General features: G+C 39.6%; 1 long non-coding RNA gene across 1 annotated transcript in view; it reads right to left on the bottom strand.

Moving 5' to 3' along the window:
* Positions 1 to 18580, bottom strand: part of LOC119539061 — a 69094-nt gene that overhangs the window by 49052 nt on the left and 1462 nt on the right. Inside the window, exon 2 of the long non-coding RNA XR_005217781.1 lies at positions 9923 to 10022. This is a non-coding gene — a long non-coding RNA (uncharacterized LOC119539061). The remainder of the gene's footprint in view (positions 1 to 9922; positions 10023 to 18580) is intronic.

The raw sequence follows: 18580 nt of genomic DNA, 5'->3' as shown, positions 1-18580 counted from the left end.
CCATCCCAGATTCCTTGATGCAATAGCCCAGTCAGGCTTCCCTACAGTAAAGCCCACTATCAACATGCCCAATCTGCATGCACAGAGTTTCCAATCAGCTATGTAGAGCCCTTCCCTGAAATAACAGGGGACAGCTAAAGAGGACCAGACATCTGAGGAATGTGTTTTGTGTGGTGAGAGGGAGGCTGAGAGAGAGGCAGGGAGAATTATTCCATTACAACTGAGGGTAACAGAAGTATAGTATCTGTACTATTTAATAAAATTGTTAACACTTTTCCTCTTTAGAGATCCAATGAATACTATATTCTACAATAGGAGTCAGCAAACCACAGCCTACCCTTGTTTTTGTAAAAGTTTCATTGGAACACAGCAGGGCCCATTGTTTACCTATTGTCTATGTCTGCTTTCACACTGCAATGGCAAAGTTGAGTAGTTGCAAGAGAGATCATATGACCATATGGCCCACAAATACTAAAATTATCTATTGGGCCCTTTATAGGAAAAGTCTGTAGACCCCTTTCCACAATACAGACCATTCGAATGGTCTCTTCAAAAAATCATTCAATTTTTCAATTTTTGGTGTTTTGTTTTTGTTTTTGTTTTTGTTTTTGTTTTTGTTTACCAGTTACATGAACAGAGAAACTAAGATGAGTAAGACATGGATCCTGTCTTCAAGTAACTTATGATTTGGTAAGTAGAGATAACATTTTTGTAAATAGCCACATTAGGGAGTAGCTAGTGAAAAGTGCCTTGGGTGGTACAAATAATTTGCCATGGGAGTTGGGAAACAGACAGATATTCATCTAGCAAAGATACTCAGAGAATACTCCCTAAGTAAATGATATTTGAGTTTGAGCTTAAAGACTAGGTATGTTCTTAAAATCTTTACCTTTTTTATGCTCTTTGGAGTGCTTCAGATATTTGCCTCCTAGAAACTAGATTTTCAATTCAGATGTTTAAAAAATATCAATAACCTCATCCTTGCTTTAATGTTAACTATATTAAGTATTTGTGTTATAATTTTATTTAACTTTATTCCTTTTTAATTCTTATCAGAGACCTTGAAAATTTTTGTCTAAGGAGACAATTAGTGAATTCACATAATGTTCTCTACAATACTCTGACATGTGTGGGAACCATTTGTTAAGATAAGCTATATGGCAGAGAAGGAGAAATGATTAGGTCAAAGTAATTACAGCCAAGCTGTCCCTCTAATCACAAAGTACCTCTGACTGCTTGAAATGAATTAGTTTAACCAAATATACCATTTATTATTGCTGATGTTAAAGAATATTTTTAAATAGCATGTAGTTTTAAGCAGCAGAAAACTACAATTTTACTTTCAAACGTTCAACTTTTTAAATTGTGTTAGAAGTAGAGATGAGCATCTCTGAGCCCCATACACATCAGTGAGCTGAGACTCTTCACCCACATCTATCTGGAATGATGGTTTAATACTTTCCCTTAGAACCTGGCACTCATCTTTTGCAAGCTTCACAATAGAGGGGCAATCTCCCGCAGGGAAAGGATACTTGGTCAATGGAGCCCCAACTCGTATCTCAAGATTCATCTTTGAGCATTCTTGCTACCACCTGGCTGGCTGGCTTCAAGCATTGACCCCCATTAATCACCATCAGCACGGAGGGAAAAATTAACGGAACATTCAACAAGGCTTTGCCAAAGACTCTGGGATAACAAAGAAGTGAATTCAGAGTATCACATAAAGCTAAATAAATAACAGCTCTCCACTCCTCTCAGACACTATGCTATCCTCACACACTTCTAGAGAGAGGTGGCCAGACTTCCCATTTTTAATTCCTTTGCCTTTCTCCCATACCTGTTTCTCCACACTTCTAGGAGACATGGACAATCATTTCAACTGTAACTTTACCATGAGGGAGTTGCCTCACTATTGTGTCCAAGGCGGATACAAATCAATGATTTTCTAGGTTAAAATATAATTTGAAGACTTATGTTTACATATAATATATAAGTATTTGCCATTAATTCTATGATGTGTTCCTGGAAAACACATTAATAAACTAGCCCAAAAAGTGGGTTGTAATCTCAGAAACAATTTAATGATTAGGCATTCAGGGTCTGTCAAGGAGTTAGCATTAAATCAGTTCCATACACAACGAACTGTATGTAATTAAAAGATTGTGCAGATGCAAAATATTACCTGCCCCATTTCCTTTCTACATTTTATGATTGAGTCTCTCAGGCCAGTCTTTTCTCTCTTAATGTTTACTAATGGAATTTTAGCACTTTTGCTATGAAATTGTAGACCCTTCAAATTTCTAATAAAAACAAAATTTCATGGGAGATCTAAGATGGCTGCATAGAGAGGTGTGGAAGCCAGGTAGTCCCCCTGGAACAACTGAAAAAGCCAGAAACTAGTAGATAAGCCAGAATAACTGTGGGGGAACAAACGTGACTGTCCACTCATCATACACCAACCTGAATTGGGAGGAATGCCAGAGATCACAGCATAAAATCTGTAAGTAAAAACTGTAGATCCCGACCTCCAGATGGCGATTAGGAGAGGCAGGGCAAAAAAAACGCCTCCATGAAAAATACTAGATGAAAGCCAGAAAGTCACCCAGAACACCAGTTCCAGTGATGCACCAGCTGGACAAGGTCTGCTAAATCCACAGGGACCGTACACTTGGTGAAACCGGGAGTCTGCATTCTGAAACAAACGAGTAAGCCTGCTGAATATCCAGCAGCCACACTGTGGTGTGGGGAAACTGTGGGTTGGCGTTTGGTGTCGGACTAGTTCTAAAAACCCAAAAGCGGCTGTGGATATGGCAGTGAGAACTGCACAGGGAAGCACAGCAGGAAGGGCTTCTCCACAACTTGTGAGTACGCCTCAGTATCCGGCGTGGACAATAGCCTTTTGTGCACCCGTGCTAACTGTCTCAGAGTGAGGTAGGCAGAGGTTAGCCAAAAGGGGAAAAAAACCACACCCCTTATAGCTGTCTTCCCAGAAGGCTGGGAACACTCCTGCCTGGTGCCAGTGCCACAGCCCAGAGCTGCACCAAAAATACCCAGTGCGATGGGAAGTGTTTCCAGCAACGCACACACATGCTACAATATCTGTCATGGACAATAGCCTTCCGTGCACCCGCAGCTAATTGTCCCAGAGCTAGGAAGGCAGAGCACTGTGAAAAGGGGGAAATTAACATGCCCCATAGAGCCATCCTTTCAGTAGGCTGGGAACGCCCCTACATGGCCCAGCAGCCCAGTTCTTCCCTTGAGGATTGGTGTTCACTTGTGATGTAGCACAGCCTTCCCTCAGCAGAGGCCCTAGAAGGGCACAGCTTGGAAGAGGGACCCACTCAGAAATCCCAGGGACCATACGCCAATACCAAGGACTTGTGGGTCAATGGCAGAGACAATCTGTGGCGAGACCGAACTGAAGGTTTAGACTCTTGGAACAGCCTTAAATCTCCAGGAACACCTGGGAGGTTTGATTGTTAAAGCTGCCCTCCCTTCCTAACTGCTCAGACACACAACCCACATTCAGGGCAGACAGCACTAACTACACACACAAAACTGGTGCACCAATTGGACCCCACAAGAATCAGACTCCACAAACCACAAAGACAAAGTTGGGGAGAACTGACTTGAGGGGAATAGGTGGCTCGCAGACACCACCTGCTGGCTAGTTAAAGTGTACACCACCAAGCTGTAGATCTGACAACTTAGAGATAAGTAGCTGAATTAGCATACATACTGTGCTGGTTTGAATCTATTATGTCCCCCAGAAAAAGCCATATTCTTTGATACAATCTTGTGGGGCAGACATATTAGTGGGGATTAAGTTGGAATGTTTGGATTAGGTTGTTTCCAAGGAGATGAGCCCCACCCAACTGTAGGTGATAACTCTGAGGAGATATTCCCATAGAGGCATGGCCCCACCCATTCAGGGTAGGCCTTGATCACTGGAGCCATATAAATGAGCTGACAAACAGAAGGAACTCAGTGCAGCTGAGAGTGACCTTTTGAAGAGGAGCTACAGCCAAAAGGGACACTTGGAAAAAGCTGAGAGAGAGAGAGTAGCTGCAGATGAGAGACATTTTGAAGATGGCTGTTGAAAGCAGACTCTTGCTCCAGAGAAGCTAAGAGAGGACAAAAGCCCCAAGAGCAACTAAGAGTGACATTTTTGAGAAACTGCAGCCTAGAGAGGAACGTCCTGGGAGAAAGCCATTTTGAAACCAGAACTTTGGAGCAGATACCAGCCATGTGCCTTCCCAGCTAAAAGAGGTTTTCCAGACACCCTTGGCCGTCCTCCAGTGAAGATACCCAATTGCTGATGTGTTACCTTGGATACTTTATGGCTTTAAGACTGCAACTGTGTAACCAAATAAACCCCATTTTATAAAAGCCAATCCATCTCTGGTGTTTTGCCTTCTGGCAGCATTAGCAAACTAGAACAGGTATATATAATCATTTACTGTTTTAAATTTTTACTTAGTCATTTGAAAATAAGTTGCAAACATCATGACTTCATCCCTAATACTTTAGAATGTACCTCCAAAGAATAAAAATATTATCTTAATGTTGGAGGTTGAATCACATCCCCCACAAGACATGTTCAAGTATTAACCCCTGGTCCTGTGGGTGTGGATTCATTTTTAAATGGGATCTACAAATAGGATTTGTAAATAAGATCCTACTAAGATAAGGCTAAATTGAATCAGGCTGAGCTTTCATCCAAAATGACAGAAGATCTTATTAGCAAGGGAAACCCAGGCAGAGACAGATGACTGAGGAGGAGGCAGAAAAGGAATGGGAGGGGACAGAGGAGACAGATGGGCATGTGATGGAGGCAGACAGAGATTGCCAGTAAGCCACCACAGAACACTACAGACTTCAGAGAAAGAATGACCTGCCAATACCTTGATTTTGGATTTCTAGCCTCAAAAACTCTGAGACAATAAATTTCTATTGTTTAAGCCAACCAACCCATCTGTGGTATTCTTTCATAGATGCCCTGACAAATTAAGACTCTTACCCAGCCACAATGCCATCATCTCATCCAAGACAATTAAGGAGGTGTGCTCATTGCTACCGGGGTGTAACTGCTTCTGAGTATTTTAGTGGAAAGAACAAAGTGTGTGTGTGTGTGTTTGTGGGTTGTTATACATATATACACACATATGTATACAATTAATTCATATTGATATCCCCAATTCAAATCCAACATCCCAGATTTATTCCTTAACTTCCTCTATTCCATATTTGTAGTCTCCTCCTCCCACAATGAAAACCCTTTTTTCCAAAAATTCTACATATTCACTAATTTGCCTGTCCTACTGCATGAACAAAATAGTTTCAGAATTACAACACTAATATCACTAACAACAACAAACCTATTAAGAAGTTTAAAAAGTGCTTTGTAATTTTTTGTCCTTGGAATATATCCCACTAAGGGTATGTGGCAAGGTACCATGTTCAAAAGTTACTTGAATGAATTCTTTTCTCTGTGTAGTTATGTCATCAACTTTATATACATCAACTTTATATACAGTAATGGCCATTTGTGTTTGTATTCACTTTTAGGGTTTGTTTGCTTTTTATTTCATCCTTTTTAATTTAAGTTTATTTTTAAATATATCAAATATTTATATGGGTATACAAAATATTCAAAAGTCAAACTACTTTAAAGTATACTCAGGGAAGCCTAGTTCCAGCCCAATCTGCTTCCCAATTCTCATCTTCCTGATTATGTAACAATTTTCATTATTTTCTGGTTTGTCATTCCCCCATTTCTTTTTTGCAAAATTAAGCTAACATGTGCATATCCATGTGTGTGTATGTGTGTAGTCATTCTTATTTCTCCTTCATTATTTTTATGGTGGAAAATTACTCCATTGAAATGGCTGTTCAATTATTAATCTCCTAAGAGTGAGTGTTAGGTTATTTTCAATATTTTATTAATACCTACCGTTTTGCGAGGAGTAATTTCATACATTTGTTGTTTTGTATTCATATCCTTGGGGGCTTACCTAATATATTTAATATTTGGCATAACAGTTTCTTAAATACTAAAGAAATTGTAATAAGTGGGATGATTCTCTCTCCAATACCCAATTTTTCCTGCTCACTAACAGAATCCTGGTTTAATTATAGGCCTCAGTATGCCAGCTGGAAGACTATATTCCCTGGCCACCGTTAAAGAGGCTGACTCAACCTGGAGAGATCCTTTTACCTTTCTCTCCTCTGCATTCTTTCTGTCTAAAACTCAAACAAGGTATCTGAACTCCAGGTGCCACTTTGGGCCATGAGGCAATCTTAAAAACCGGAATATATATATGCACAAAGGATTGCACAGCAGAAAAACAGGAGACTGAATACTGGCTCTAAATTGCCTGCCTCCAGGCTTCTTTACATGAAAGAGAAATCATCTTTTATATTGCTTGAACTGTTTATTTGGATATTTTCTTATGAACAGCCGAATTAAGTCTTAGCTAATAGAGAAACTGGTACCTGAAAGTGGGGTGCTACCAGGAACTTAAGCCAAAATGTATCATGGCTTAGTGGAGGCAATTCAGCTGGAAAGTTGGTAACCCATATAATGGGGTGGCAAAACACTTGGTCAAATTCTTGCCTCTGTACTTTGGAAGAATATCCATGTGCTGACTGAGACTCTAGTTGGGGGAAATGGTTGGAACATTCTAAATGATGATTCTATTAACTCTCATCATTTTTAGCAAAACCTATGAGGGAGAAATAAACTCAGATCAGAGCCCAAGAGTCGCACACTGAAATGAAAGGAAAACAGCTTTAGCAAAGGGAGTATTCTCCACCTGAATGAGAGACCTTCAGTTTTAAGCCTCCAAGCTACAAGAGGAATGACTGTCTCTACTTTCAACCAAAGCAGTAATAAGAGGTGTCTAAAACAGCAGGCTTAGAAGGATTTAAGATAGAAGATGAGCCTCCTGGCAATGACAAAACTGAGGGTGTGGCTTCCCACTGGGGCTCTTACTTCAAATGTCTTCTAGACTACAATCTCGAGGATGGGAAAGAGGTTTAGAGAGGGCACCAAAGCCAACAGTAAAAGATGAGACTTTTCGGACTTTAGAACTACATTATCTACAGGAGAGCCAGGGTAGTGCCATAGTTTGGGGGAGCAGATATCATGCCAACTGCAGCAACCCAAGACCATGATTACACTTCTGACCTTTTATACTGTCCCTTGCCCCTTGACTTCTATCTTCCAGAAGAAAACCAGCTGCTTACTAATACTCGTGTCCACCCTAAAGCGTTACATGAGAAGTGAGTCAGAGAGGAAATCTGTTATTGGCTTGCTTCCTCCAGAGATCCAGAGAAGGTAAAGAGATCTAGCTGCTATTAGATAGACTTAAGACAAGATCAATAAATCAGAACATTTTTCAAGCAGGACTCTGCTGACCAGAACAATATAATTCTTGAGACCTTTTGAACCAAAATACTTGAATGCTAATATTTGACTCTTTTCAAGGAAAGGGGGGAAAATCTGTAAGAAAAGACACCTATACTAAGATTAAAGCCTGCTTTGTCTTTTTCAAATAAACCCCATAGTTTTGATCATCACAAACCTAATTTTAAAAGACATTCTTTAAAGACTTCATGAAGGAGGTGAAACTTGAAGGATGGGAGAACTTAAATGCAAGTGATTTCAGGCAGAATAGATAACATGTGCAAAGGATTGGGGGTGAGACTGCTCAGCACCTGTTTATGGAAGGAACAACTGAAGTCTGGTTTGGCTGAAGCTTCAGGCGTAGCTAAAGGCATACATTTGGACAGGGTCTTGAATACAAAGCTAAGACATTTAGACTTCATCCTGTAGTTAACAAGGGTTCCTGGAAAGCAAAGGTTGAGGCTGTTGCAAAGAACTGTTTTAGAAAGAATTATATAGCAATGCCCAAAGCTAAACTGTGGAGTTAGCTAGAACTCAAAGAAGGCAACATAAGTTCAAATGAGGAGAGTGAATAAGCAAAATGGAGCAAATCTGTGGCTTAGCTAACAAGCATCTTTAGTGCTCACCAGCACAATCAGCCATGACAAGGTGAAATGGGGTCAACTCGGCTTGTTTGGAAAAATTCTTCTATCTGGACTTATATGAAATCAGACTAACGCCATTTGGGGAACTTAGGTAGCATATGATATAATATGCTTGCCAATTGAGAACATTTTAGATCTTGCCTTTTTACTCTCCCTGGTTACTTGATAGAAGGTCAGCATTGGACTACATCAGGAGCATTAAGAATCATATTTGCGATTCAACTATCTAGATTACAATCTGTTCAAATGAATGGCTAAGTGACTATTTATGACTGTTGGAAATGCCAAAATAAATACAAAGATAGAGTCTCTTTTAGGTTGACTTAGCAACCCTGAATTTTTTGCATCAATTTGGAGAGTACACTATATGCCTTAATAGAGATAGGATACAAAACACTGTCTCTATTGTCTGGTTTATGCCCATCAGATTCTGTTACATTAGTCTGATGATGTACTAGGATTTCTCTGAATTTTAGACAGTGTGATCCCGAAAGGTGGTGTAGGCTCAGATGACCTACTGTGTAACCATTATATTCACATTAGTGCAGGCAACTTAGCCTCTAACCTGGCAGCTCCAGATTATAAATTTGACCTACCAGTTTATGAAGCTGGGTCAGAGAGAGAACATCAGGCCTTGCTTTAAAAATGATTAAGATGCAAAAATGGATTCAAGTGTAAAAGCAGTATTAAAATAATAATAATAACAACAATATTATCTCTCTAAGCAACAGAATAAACTATCCTAATATGAATTCAACAAAAATGTTACTATTTTCCAAGGTTTGTCTCTCTCTCTTTCTCTCTCTCTCTCTCTCATTCTGTCTATTTTTTACCTTTCTCTTATTTCGTAAAGCACATCCTTTTAAATTATGTGTTGCCAAGGGCAAAGATAGTTTTTGTTGGTACTTTCCTACCTCTGCAGGGAAGACAAGAGTGAGTGTCATTTGAAGGTAGATAGCAACTTATTTGTTCTGCTGGATCCCTTGCACACTGCAGAGACTTGATAAAAGCTTAGAAAATAGGGAAGAAATCTACTTTCAGTTGTACCATTAAGATCAATGCCCAAGGTTATACTGAGAACAAAAAGTTTAACTTCACAATCCCAGTGTGTTCTCATAGATACATAAAAACCCTTCTGAACACAGGTACTTGATTATCCAGGTCTAAACTGGTAAAGAAGGGGAGAGTTCTGATTATATTTTTTACCTCCACAAAATAACACTTTCTACTCCTAAAAAGAATGAATAGCCATGAAGCAGAAATTAACTAGATATTTTCTTTATACTTTAAAGAATCTTTAGAATTAATAATGTTCTCTAATTATGGGACTTTCCTTAGCATACTATATTCATTTGGAAACAAGAGGATGGTCAGGTGACTCCAGGAGCTCTTGCTGGGTTACCAGGCAATGAACTTGCTAGAACCAATGGCTCCCCTTCTCCCAGTAGGAGGGACTGCACCTGAACTTGCCTTCCTCTAGGACCAAGACCTCCAAAGTCGTTAGGTGCTGGGAAGCTGACATTTCCCAAAATGCCTCTAAACTGCTGTCTTCTCCTGCCTTATCAGGTGGCTCTTACTCTTGCTCCATTAAAAGGTAGCACAATACAGGGTGGTGGGTGAGGAGGTTCCCTTCCTCTATACCATTATCCTACAATGAGTTCAGCTGTACCCAAGTCAAGCAGAGAATAATAAGGAAATAAGAACATTATATAAACTGCTAACCTTCCAGTCGCAAGTGCCAGCCTGCACCAAATGCCACACCTGAAACTTGCCCCAAGTCCTTTGCAGGGCATCTAAGGCATTCAATAGGATCTGAAATTCCATGTTCATATTAAGTAACATATGCAGAGTACAGAAGTAAAGAGCCCACCTTCTGAAGTCATGGTGTTTGCCTTTGGAAGCTCACTCCTCCACTTATAGCATTGTCGTCTCAGGCAATGAGTTAATCTCTTTGGCCTTAGTTTCTTTGTCTATAACATGAAAATAATAAAAATAATTTCCTCTGATGTACTTGGAAAGACTAAATGAAAAAATGTATATCAAGTGATGAGAGCACACTTAGAATACAAGTGTCATTTACTTTGGTTGATACTTCTTTACCTGCTTTGAGAATTAAATAACTGATAATTTATTTCTCATGACTGATGATGCATCCCCAGCCCCCCTGAGTGCCAACCCTCTGTCTTCCTACAAGTATCACACTGATAAATTTCACTGTCTCATTACTTCCCCTTTCAGAAATTGTTCAGGAGCTTCAGGTCCTTAAAAACAGCCATGCTGTTTCAATTGTTATTTTTCCTAAATAAATTAAGTAAAAAAAAACAAAAATAACAAAAAACTTGTATTTCTCTACTTTAAAAACAATTGTCTGAGAGACTGTCAAGTGCCTGAGGCCCTATCAAATGCAAATGAGTGATGATTAGTGAATATCAGGTAAGTTTGATCACATCTCAGTTATTCAGTTGCTTTACCACACAACTGAGCACCATTGGCCACCATATCCCAAGACAGTTTTAAACTGTTATTCCTCTTAGTCAGAGGCATAATTCGCACTCATCTAACCAAAATTCCCATCAAATTGTGCATAATATAGCAAAAACCAATGTTTAAAAAAGAAAATATTGTGATAATTATATCTATTTTGATTACTCATTCATTGTTGATTACTATTCTCACCAGAATTAGCCTATTTGCAGAGAAAAGGCTTGCACTTAGCCAAAACCTTCCTTTTTATGTCATCATTAAGATGCAAAACACACTCAAGCAAATAAATATAAAGGAGCTGATTTATGAATGCATGAATTCCAGCATCAGATCATGAAAGCATTTGGGATCTATTTTTTATTGCCACAACATACACAATTAAATTTCTATCAATATTTTTAAAACAAGCACAACATAATATGTCATTTTAAAATGCATTTGAACAAATTTTGCTTTTTTTCTTATATAATTAAAAAATTAAGAGACAATTCATTAATTAAATGGGATCATGTGGAGCAAGTTGCTACAACCGTGTGTCATGGGAACACAGGTTCAGGGCACAACAGAAACTTTCAGCAAATGATCCCCTTATTACTTGCACAGAATAGAGAGTACAGCCACTTATATGGTATAACGAGTACAAAAGAGCAGGAGAAGAAGTCCCATCACAGTCAGTCTCCCAGGGGAGATGAAAACTGCTCCTGGTCAGGGCGCAGCTCTGCACACCCCACTTTGTATCAAAGAAGAGATGAAGAGAGACCAATCTATGTGGTTGGAGTGTGGTTTTTACCCACCTTGGGGAGAAGGAGCCCAGCCACTAAGAATTCCTATTCTAATAAGCATCTGGGGCTGCTTGATCCTGTCCTGGTTTCTGGGTTTAAGGCTGGGCCTTTTCATTAGACTTAACATCGCCCCCAGATTGTAGAATGGCACACAACAGAAAAGGAGGTAGTGGTAGTGGAAGACTAGAGGGTGATCCTTAGCGTGTGTCTATCACATCCTGTGAGAAGTAGTAGGGGTAGGCGAAGTCTGGGCAATGGCCACTTAACAGTTATCTGTGACTTCCCTACAGACCTAAAGTCACGATTTATCTTTATGTAGGTAACCCTGTACTAAATATTTAATAATGAAAGGGAGTGGAGTTTCTATCCATTAACCTAAATAAATAAGAAGGAAGGAAGGAAGGAGGGAGGGAGGGAAGGGTGGAGGGAGGAAGAGGGAGATGGAGAGGGTAAGGGAGGGGGAGGAAGAGGGGAAGGTGGAGGGGGAGGGGAAGAGGGAGAGGGAGAGAGAGAGAGAGAGGGAGGGAGGGAGGGAAGAAGGAAGGAAGGAAGGGAGGGAGGGAGGGAGGGAGGAAGGGAGAGAAAGAAGGGAGGGCAGGAGGAGAGACAGAGAGATAGCAAGCAGGCAGGCAGAAGAAGTCTAGAGAGTACTCCTTTACTTTTATTGTTTGCTTGCTTAAATGCAATTTTATTGAGATATACTCAAATTGATGGCATAGAGTATTATATAATTGTTCATTCATCACCACAATCAATTTTCAAGCATTTTTATTACTCCAAAAGAAAGAAAAAATATTTTAAAAATATAAAAAAAACTAAATAAAAAAGAACACCCAAACCATCCCATACACCCTTATCCCCCTGTTTATATATATATGTATATAATTATTTTATTACCCATCTGCCCATACATTGGTTAAAGGGGGTGTCAGTCACCAGGTTTTCACTATCACATGGTCAAACAATAAAAGCCATATAGTTATACAATCATCATCAAGAATCAAGTCTTCTGGATTACCATTCAACAGATTGAGATATTTCCATCTAGCTATTCGAATACACTAGAAACTACAAAGGAATATCTATATAATGCATAAGAATAACCTCCAGATTGACCTCTCAACTGTATTTGAGATCTTTCAGCCACTGAAACTTTATTTCATTTCATTTTGCATCCCCCTTTTGGTCAAGAAGGTATTCTCAATCCCACTATGCCAGGGCCAGGCTCATCCCTGGAAGTCCTGCCCCTTGTTGCTGGGAGACTTACACCCCTGGAGGCATGTTCCAAGTAGTGGGGGAGGGTAGTGAGTTTATTTACAGAGTTGGCTTAGAGAAGAGGCCACAACTGAGCAACATAAGAAGTTCTCAAGGGTTGACTCTTAGGCATAATTATAAGTAGGGTTAGCTTCTCCTTTGCAAGAATAGGTTTCATAAGGGCAAGACCCAAGGCCAAGGGCTTGACTTATTAAATTGGGATCCCCTAATGCTTGTGGAAATGTCAGGAATTCCTCAGGTGAGAAAGTTTAATATTTTCACATTTATCCCCAGTCTTTCAAGGAGACTTTGCAAATACTTTTTTTATTTTCTGTCCAAAGTACTGTGGGGTGCATGAGGGTATCATATTAAACTGTACAGAATAACAAGATCTCATTCCCCATTCTAGGTTCCACACAACCATCTTGTTTAAATAAACTGACCATATAGGTTAAAGAGAGCAAGCTACAGAAAATGTACATTTTGTACCTAATAAATATCTCTTAAATAATAATCAAGAGGTGGGGCAAGATGGTAGGAGGCAGGGCAAGATGGCAGCATATTGAGGTGTGGAATTTAGTTAGTTCTCTAGAGCAACTAGTAAATAGCCAGGAACAACTAGTAATAGTCTGGAACAACTGTTTGGGTGGGGGGTGGGAATCTGTGACAAGACATACATCATACACCAGTCCAGAATGAGTGGAATGGCTGAGATTGCAGCATAGAACTGTAAGTAAAGCTCCCCAAACTAAGGAGCTGGTGCCCCTCCCCCAGCAGCATGGCAGGCTGAGTTGGAACATTTCCCTGTAGGAAAAAGAAGTGATTTCTGCTGGGAGCAAGGAAAGCTGGCTCAATCAAGCTCCAACTGCCATTTTAATTAATGAATTTGGACTACTGAATACAAGCTATGAGCATAGATAAACTGGAGCAAGTAGAAAAGGAACCCAGAGGTCTCTCCCAGCAGAGAAGAGGCAGGATTGATGGAAAAAACAGATAATAATAAATACAAACAGAGGCTCTTGGAGTCTGCTTACCTCAGAATACTAGAAAAAGGCTGTGTTCCAAGAAATGGGGCACACAGAACTGGGGACAAACACTGGCTCTTGACTAGCAAAACTGGGGGGCTGGGGACTGACTCTGAAAAGGGGATTTATTTCTTTTTTTCCTCTCATTCTAAGTAGCTCATTAGAGAAAGCCTCGGGCATTTTCAATTGTCATCTCTGACTTGGGCAAGGTTGGAGATAAGATAGACAAAGGAAGAAGTCAAGTGAAGGAAATAATTCCCTAAAGGGCTTATCTTCCCTAAGAAAAGAGGGAGCAGAGCCCAGCTCAGGTGGCTGCCATTCCTCAGAGAACTCAGACCCCAGGGCCTGGTGAAAAAGAAAAAAAACAGAAACAGCTTAAGCTTGGCTTCTGACTCAACCTCAGCCCCTGGTGGGGACAGGGTCTGCTGAGAATTCAAGGCACTGTATCTCTCTGTGCCAGTGGGGAGCTGCAGGCTGACAAGTGCCACCTTCTGGGCAGGATAGGAAAAGCACAAAGTCTAGAGGATTCACAGGAAAGTCTGACAACCTGCTGCCTCTCAGCTTTAGGGAAACTTGATACTGATTACACCGTCCTCCTAAGACCTGGGCCCATCTGGTCTGGGAAAATCTGCTTGGGGTAATCAAGGAAACCAGATGCCTAGACAACAAAAAATTAAAGTCACATTAGGAAAAACAAAAATATGGCCCAATCAAAGGAAAAAACTTACATTTCAAATGAGATACAGGAGTAGAAACAACAAATTAAAGCTCTTCAAGCAAATATGCTAAGTTAATTCAAAAATCAAATCAATGAGTTGAGGGAAGACATGGCAAAAGAAATGAAAGATATAAAGAAGACATTGGGTGAGCATGAAGAAGAACTCAAAAGTTTGAAACAAAAATTGACAGAACTTATGGGAATGAAAGGCAAAATAGAAGAGATAAAAAACACAGTGGAGACATACAACAGCAGATTTCAAGAGGCAGAAGAAAGGATTCATGGACTAGAGGACAGGACATCTTAAATCTATACACAAAAGAACAGATGGGGAAAAGAATGGGAAAATATGAGCAGGATCTCGGGGAATTGGAGGACAACATGAAGCACATGAATATATGTGTCATAGGTGTCCAAGAAGAAGAAGAGAAGGGAAAGGGGACAGAAAGAATGATGGAGGAAATAATCACTGAAAACTTCCCATCTTTTACGAAAGACATAAAATTAGAGATCCAAGAAGTGCAGAATAGTCCAAACAGAATACAGCCAAATAGACCTACTCCAAGACACTAATCAGATTATCAAATGTAACAGACAAAGAGAGAATTCTGAGAGCAGCAAGAGAAAAGTGATCCATCACATACAAGGGAAGCTCAATAAGACTATGTGTGGGTTTCTCAATAGAAACCATGGAGGCAAGAAGGCAGTGGAATGATATACTGAAAGAGAAAAACTGAAAGATATTGAAAGAGAAAAACCACCAACCAAGAATTCTTTATCCAGAAAAACTGTCCTTCAAAAATGAGGGAGAGATTAAAATACTTTCATACAAACAGACACTGAGAGTTTGTGAACAAGATACCTGTTCTACAGTAAATACTAAAGGGAGCACTACAGGCAGATAGGAAAAGATAGGAGAGAGAGGCTTGGAAAAGAGTGTAGAAAGGAAGATGATCAGTAAGGGTAAGAAGAGAAAGGGAAAAAAATGACATGTAAAATCCAAAAGACAATGGTAGACAGTAGACATTACATTGATGAAATTAGCCAGAAACCAAAGGACAGATACTGTATGGTCTCACTATTATGATCTAACATTGATGAACAATCCTTGAGAGTTAAAGTTGAGAACACAGGTTGTCAGGAGATAGAAAGAGGTTAGAGATAAGACATTTGATGCTGAAGGAGTACAGAAGGTTCAACAGGACTGATTGTGTAGATCCAGAAATGGATAGCACAATACTGCGTGATGGTAGCACAATATTGTAAGTGCTCTGAACAAAGATGAGTGGGAGTACAGTTAAAAGAGGAAGGCTAGGGGCATGTATGACACCAGAAAGAAAGATAGAAGATAAAGACTAGGATTGTTAAACTTAGAGAAACCTAGAGTGGTCAATGATGGTGATTAAATGTACAAATATGAGTGTTTTTACATAAGAGAGAACAAATGATGTCAACATTGCAAGGTGTTGAAAATGGGACAGTATAGGGAAAAAATACAATCAATCAATGCAAACTAAAGTCTATAGCTAACAGTAACATTGTAGTATGCTTCCATTAATTATAACAAAGGCAATATACCAAAGCTAAATGTCTATAAGAGGGGTATATAAGGGTGTGGTATGAGATTCTTGGTGTTGTTATTGTTGTCTGAACTTTTCATTTTATTTTGTTTTTATTTTCCTTCTATCTTTTATTTTTTTATTCATTTTTTTCTTCTCTTCCTCTCTCTCTGTAGAACAAATGGAAATATCCTTATATAGATTGGTGAATGAATAACTATGCAATTATACCAGGAATCATTGATTGTTGACTTAGGATGAATTGTATGGTGTCTGAATAAAACTGTATAAAAAATAAACAAAAGGATACAAGTGCTGGAGAAAATGTGGATTTCCAGGTGTGGCTGGGATGAGGGTGGGGTAGGGCAGGGAAGAGTCTCCATGGGGTCTGGCCCCAGGTTGGGTTATCTACTAGACAAGCAGAACCAACACACTGCCAAAGCAGACTTTCTCTTCACACATCCTTTGTTTCTTATTGTGCTTCAAAACAAAAAGAAAAGCTTCTGTGTCTTTTTCGGCACCTTTTAAGTTGCTTTCAAAGGCCCCAGTTGGCTAACCTTACTTTGATATATTTCAAGTCCCAGATACAGGGTTGGCAGGACACAGCCATGCTACATGTTTTGTGGTTATTATTAACAGGAAATTTGTAAGACAATTTTCATTATATGCTAAGTAAAAATAAAATATTTTACTTCATTATGAAATGATTTTTAAAAATTCCTCAGTGGATTATAAAAGTATGTATTTCTGTGAAAGTGGTTCAAAAGTGAAATAAAAGGGTTAGGAAACACAACTCTAGTATGTTCTACCAAATAATTGATTGTATCACCTTGACACTTTTTGAAGAAGACCTTTGTATCTTGAGGTCACTGACTTTTTTATTCCTTTTTGAAAATGTTTAAACAGGAAAGGAGGCAAAGTATTAATGTGCAATGACAAGAAGCTAGAAAATGCTCTGTGTGTGTGTGCACACACATGCACACGCATCATCGTCAATAGTGAGATTGGCTTTGTAGACCACTGAATGCCTTAACACAGTGAAAGAAAAGATGCTTAATATGAAAGTTTGGGAAAACCTATTCTGACAAAATCATCATCTTGAAAATATATCATGTCTGACTCTATAGCAATATCTTGTTTTTCTTTTTAACACATTAAGGTATCATTTGGGAAAACGTCAAAAAATACAAACTCCTGGGTGACAGCCTCAGAGATTTTGATTCAATAGGTCTAAATCAGGGCCCGTTTGTTGTTGTTGTTGTTGTTGCTGTTGTTGTTGCAAGTTCTTCAGATCATTGTGATACACGGCCAGGTTTAGAAACCACTGTTATGGGGAAACACCTCAGAAATAATAAGGTTAATGAATGAATTCTTCCTCTCCCATGTTCGCTCCTCCTCTGAAGCTTGCCTCTTCCCCCCAACCCAGTCCTTTTCTTACCAATAAATTGAGGTTACACTAGTCAAGATGTTGAACTGGAATTAGTGTGTGACAATTTTCTGATGAAGAACAAGAAACTCACCATCCCCCTGTCCAATAATCGGATGTTATTCACAAGAGCAAGACGAAAACCTTAGGAAGCCATCCAATCAAATCTGTCTACTCAACATAACTGTTACAGATCTTTGGTACGTCTATTCAAAATGGCTTTCTCCACTAGTCTATTTACTTCATTTTTATCTTTGCATTTTTAAAACCGTAGTTTTCATAAATAACTCAAATCTCTCAATAGGCCTGTCTTTGGTAAGAAAAAAGCATGGGAAGAGAAAATTCTTGAATTTGTGCTTTTGTAACTTGAATATGTACCTCTGGAACCCGGGTGGTAACACAAACAGTCTATTGAAGCCTTGGGGAATGAGACATTGATGAAAGGGAAATCTGGGGCTTGGGACAGCATGGTAGGTGCCCTCCTACAGAAGCAGACATTGAAGAGAGGCAGCTCTGCAGCCTTTGTCTCCCCAACAACTTGGGCCTAAGGTGCACTAGTGTCACGGGAAAGTCATCCCTTGCCACCCCCATGCAAGGCAGCCCTGCAGGGGAGGCTTTAACCACCTCCCAAGGAAGGGCCCATTTAAGCTGTAACACCAGGGACACTGCCTCACAGGTGAAGGGAAAGAAGGAGTAGAAAATGCACTAAAACAAAGCTGAAACATCACAGTAGCGTATAATATTATAATACTTGAATTTCCTGGAGCTGAAATTTTGAGAGCAGCTCTCACGGGAAACTCACTGGCTCTAGTTTCCTTCCAGGGACTCACTTTGGGAAGTACTCATTGATAACAGTTTCCAGAATTTGGTGTGGCTAAATTTAAAAACTTTTTGAACACCAACCTTTTCTGAAAGGATTGTGGCCTATTCCCTCTGTACAGACTTATAACACCAACAAAATTTTCATGCTGGCCCAGGCACCTGTGAATCCAGGAATTCACTTGAACTGAAGAAGGTTTGAGGCTCTGCTTCTCATGGATCCTTTGTACCCCAAACTCAAAGAAAAGCAATTATGTCTCTTTCATGCCTTTCCTTTCCCTTTCAGCATCCTTCTTCTCAATACAAGCCCACCCTTTCTCCATCTCTCAGGATCCTAAATATCCCCATCGCACCAAGCTTTGTTCAAATCTTTAAAGGAGGAAGTTAATGACAAAAATACCAACCTCGGAGTAAGGAGAACTAAGTTCTAATCCAGGCCCAACCACTGACCAGAAAGATTT

The sequence above is a fragment of the Choloepus didactylus genome, chromosome 7 (assembly GCF_015220235.1).
Source record: "Choloepus didactylus isolate mChoDid1 chromosome 7, mChoDid1.pri, whole genome shotgun sequence".
NCBI classification, from domain to species: Eukaryota; Metazoa; Chordata; class Mammalia; order Pilosa; family Megalonychidae; genus Choloepus; species Choloepus didactylus.
This window is presented reverse-complemented; position numbering and strand designations above follow the sequence as displayed.